A 5,000-nucleotide genomic window follows, 5' to 3' on the forward strand; every position below is an offset into this window, starting at 1 on the left:
CATGGACGAGCAGTAAGATGACGTGCTCACACCCTCTGAGGTCCTACAAGCTCCATGGACGAGCAGTAAGATGACGTGCTCACACCCTCTGAGGTCTACAAGCTCCATGGACGAGCAGTAAGTTGACATGCTCACACCCTCTGAGGTCTACAAGCTCCATGGACGAGCAGTAAGATGACATGCTCACACCCTCTGAGGTCTACAAGCTCCATGGACGAGCAGTAAGTTGACATGCTCACACCCTCTGAGGTCTACAAGCTCCATGGACGAGCAGTAAGTTGACATGCTCACACCCTCTGAGGTCTACAAGCTCCATGGACGAGCAGTAAGTTGACATGCTCACACCCTCTGAGGTCTACAAGCTCCATGGACGAGCAGTAAGATGACATGCTCACACCCTCTGAGGTCTACAAGCTCCATGGACGAGCAGTAAGATGACATGCTCACACCCTCTGAGGTCTACAAGCTCCATGGACGAGCAGTAAGATGACATGCTCACACCCTCTGAGGTCTACAAGCTCCATGGACGAGCAGTAAGTTGACATGCTCACACCCTCTGAGGTCTACAAGCTCCATGGACGAGCAGTAAGATGACATGCTCACACCCTCTGAGGTCTACAAGCTCCATGGACGAGCAGTAAGTTGACATGCTCACACCCTCTGAGGTCTACAAGCTCCATGGACGAGCAGTAAGATGACATGCTCACACCCTCTGAGGTCTACAAGCTCCATGGACGAGCAGTAAGATGGCACAGGTTGATGAACTGAAGGTGGACTGTTTGACTCAATGTCTTCTGATCTTGTCAACAAATGCAGAAGACTCTTCATCCATAGCTAACAGGAAGTAAACACATACTCCCCATGTGTGATGGTCAACAAGAGACTAAGCACTCCATATTCAAGTGCTGTTTGCAACCTACCACCGTGTTTTAAGCATTACATTCCACCCTCTTATGGCAGCACGTGACAACGTTACCACTCATCTACATAACACACAACAATGACCTTGCTGTGTGGTAGCTAATGATAGCAAAAAGGAAAGCTAAGATTAGAAGACGCAGATGACAGTACCTGCCAGAACCAGATGATCTGTTTACTGTTCCTGGTGTAATGGCGATAGACCGTGTTCCTCTGCCAGTCCTGCAGGTCAACTCTTGCATGCCACACAGCATCACCTGTATCACATTTCAACAGCAGCATTTTCAATACAAGACATGTGCAAAGACAACAAGAATGGTTGCATCTGCCCAATTGCCATGGATGATTTATCTACAGTGGTTGTACTTCGGCACTAGAAGAGGACTCGCATTTAAACAAATATGGCACAGTTGTCGCTGGAAAAACAACAACCAAAAAGAACTGATTAAGACTGTTCGACAAACCAGGGTGTCCATCACTTCTGATTATTTTTATAAATGCGGACCCCTGCAAGACTGTGTGTGGACTTTGGTGAATTACTGCAGAACAGCTATGAGTCTTAACACTGACCTAGGCTAAATGTTTTGAATACATTTGGACCCCAGAAATAGATTTGTAACTGCTTAGAACTCAAGTGGAAGACATGAAGAGAATCTTGCGTCATGCATTTAAAGATAGCAACATAAATTATAGTAGTAGTACTGCTTACCTCCAGCTCCTTTTCATCAAAATACTGGAGCCACTGGAGTGGAACCACCTCATTAAAACCATCCAGGAAGGCTTTGGTTTGACCTTCAACTCCACGGGAGAACCTCCACTCGGCCATTAAACTGCAAGACACAGGTGGGAAATGTAGCAGACCACAAATGACAGCACATTCCTGCTCACTAAGATCCACGGACGAGTGTCTGAACCTGATATACTCTTCCTTGTTCTCTTCCGTGACTAAGACGTTGGCGCCATCTGGTTTGAGGTCATGGGAGGTGATCTTGCCCAAGATTTCCATGTCCACTGAGAAGAACATCTCCAGACCACATTCCTCAATGTTGTTGTCCCTGAGGAAACACACGGGTCTGACACTTGCACTCGCCATCATACATTAGGACTTTGACAACACTGCCAGTCTAATTATTTAGTCCTTTCTAATTGGACTGCAGCGATACAGGTTACACTGCGGGTGCCAGTATAAAAACCTTTAACATTGTTAGAAATATACGCCACATTGTGAATCCACACCAAACAAGAATGACAAACACAATTGGAGAACATCCGCACAGTAACACAACATAAATACAACAGAACAAATACCCAGAACCCTTTGCAGCACTAACTCTTCCGGGACGCTACAAGGTGTGTGTGTGTGTGTGTGTGGGGGGGGGGGGGGGGGGGGGGGGGGGGGGTTTGGAGGTAGCGGGGGTGTATATTGTAGCGTCCGGAAGAGTTAGTGCTGCAAAGGGTTCTGGGTATTTGTTCTGTGTGTTTAAGTTACTGTGCGGATGTTTTCCCAAAATGTGTTTGTCATTCTTGCTTGGTGTGATTCACAGTGTGGCGTATATTTCTAACAATGTTAAAGTTACTTATACGGCCACTCTCAGTGTAAACTGTATCGCTGTTGATGAAGTATGCGTTGCATTCACGTGTGTGTGTGTGCGTACAGGAGCCGCTCATATCTTGTGACTGGGCGGGCATGTTGTTAGAAGGGATGAAAAGCGGACGTGACGACATCTCGTAGAGGACGTTAAAAGCAGTGCCTGTAAGACACGCCCCAAGACTGTGGAATACGAGATATAATGACTGATGAACACCTTCGTTCGATAATGAGGGTTGCCTCAGCTCAAAGCCTGAGCCCCGACATTAATGATCTAGCATCCAAGAAAAGATGGCAGGTATCTGGCTTGGGCACATCAGATTAGATCAGTGTGTCGCAACTGAGCAGTTTAAAGTCCTGAATGGTTGTTTTATTCATTATTTAATTTTCAAATTTATTAGCCTGTGGAAAAAGTTAATGTTGATATTTACCTCAGAAGGCTGCAAATAGATATTTATTTATTTAAATTGTATTTAATATGCCATTGATATTTTTTAATTATTATTATTGTTATTTGAAACTCGATTTTGCATTTCACTATAAAGTTATATAAGCCTTGCTTGTTCAATATTTAATGCAAAACTTGTTTGGGTCCCTATCAAAAAGGTTAATTTGTTCAACCTTGGCCCGCGGCTTTGTTCAGTTTTAAATTTTGGCCCACTCTGTATTTGAGTTTGACACCCCTGAACTAGAGGATATGTTTTTTAATCAGGATATCATTTAAAAACAAGTTAAAAGGTTTGATGGAATAATGAAGGAACATCATACTGGAATACAAATGATGCATGTGTTTGCAAATAGATGATTCATTTAGGCATTTTAAAAATAGAAACGGAATTATTTTAGGAAAGACGCTAATAAGCCCTACAAATGCATTAAAAATAGGCTGAGTCAATTAAACATAGACTAAATGTTATTTTACAACATGTTTAAATTGTTTTAATTGAATAAAGTATCAGGCAGCTGGAGGACCTCTAATGATTTACTGTGGGAATGTCAGAAAATAAGAGTCGCGGTGTGTTGTGGAAATTGCCTTGTTTGTCCATCCTAGGGCACCGTAGGTCACGAAAGGTGCCTGTGTTAGGAGAGTTGCTAATGTTAGCTCATGCGTGTTGAACTGCAGACGACTGAAAGAAAGGAGTCCCGTATGAAACACGCATGAACATGACATGATGTCAGAGTTACACCAACAGTGACCAAAGAAGGGCAAAGTAGTTTGATTTTGCCATCCAGCCGAGTGTCCACTACGGAGGCCACTTTTAACGCTTTTGGGCCTTACAAGACCTCTTGTGTCCAGTTTGAAGGCCAGAGATGAAGAACAGAAACATGCATACAGACAAGTAGCAATTCAACAATGGCCACCACGCTTTTTAGTTCATTTTCATTTATCGTTTTATTGACGTATTGACTATCCATACAGTCCTACAATTATATACATTTTTTTAATGCTTATGAAAATCGCGTTTAATGCTTCTTAATGCATTTTAAAACTTTAATTTTCACAATATCCATTTCATGACTTTTCAATGGCCAGTGAAATCTACTGCAGACTTAGTGAAAGTGTGTCCATCTTATGACAACATCTGTGTCCTTCTAAACCTGCCCACTCTCTTTCCTGCATGAACAGACATTGGTAGAGAGAAAATACTCACCTGATCCATATGAGTGAGTTGTAGAACTCTGGGTCAATGGACTCTAAATCTTTGAGAAGGAGCTTCTTGTTCAGCATGCGTTTGTAGAAGGGTAAGGAGAAGCCCGTGTCAATGAACTTTCCATGGAAGAGTGCCTGCGCGCAGAGAAAAATGAAAATACCATAAACAAAGTTGTGGACTCTGTTTACACACATGAATATTACAAGAACTAAAATAAAGTTAACAACTTTGTCCGAACTGGAATGTTTAATCTCACCACCTCAAATCTGGGAAAAGGGGTAACAGACAGTCAGCTTTGTACAAAATGTTTCAGGTTAAATTGTATCAAGTCAAAAATGACTGAAGTTAGAGTTCTGTGAATGAAATTATCTTTAATTAAAAGTCTAGAAGCAGCTACTTGTCCATTGGATAGGCTCCAGCCCCCCTGCCCCTGTGACCCAATCAATCAATCAATCAATCCCAGAGAGGGACAAGTGGTAGGAAATGGATGGATACTAGTCTAAAAATATGAGTCTAACTCCCAATTGTTCAGCATGTTCGCAGCTATACAGCCTGTGTGTGTAATTGCACCTTAAAGGGGAACTGCACTTTTTCACAATCGTGATGAAAGACAAGAACACACACATCTTTTTTTTGGGGTGGGGGGGGATTTTAAAGATGATAAAAAAAAAACGCTTGAAAGATGTGGCTAATGGGAGTCATCGTTGTAGTCTTCAAAGTCTCCAAAACAACTTCAAAACCCTCCATCAACGTTTTATATACACACTGCAAGTATATATATATATAATGTAGTAACAGACACCTTCATAACAATATGTAATATGTACAATATACACACTGCA

The 5,000-nt window shown here is 42.4% G+C and overlaps 1 pseudogene; it reads right to left on the bottom strand.

The window, feature by feature from the left end:
* Positions 1–5,000, bottom strand: part of LOC133630535 (NEDD4-like E3 ubiquitin-protein ligase WWP1) — a 79,085-nt pseudogene that overhangs the window by 28,167 nt on the left and 45,918 nt on the right.

The sequence above is a fragment of the Entelurus aequoreus genome, linkage group LG15 (assembly GCF_033978785.1).
Source record: "Entelurus aequoreus isolate RoL-2023_Sb linkage group LG15, RoL_Eaeq_v1.1, whole genome shotgun sequence".
In the NCBI taxonomy this organism is placed as follows: Eukaryota; Metazoa; Chordata; class Actinopteri; order Syngnathiformes; family Syngnathidae; genus Entelurus; species Entelurus aequoreus.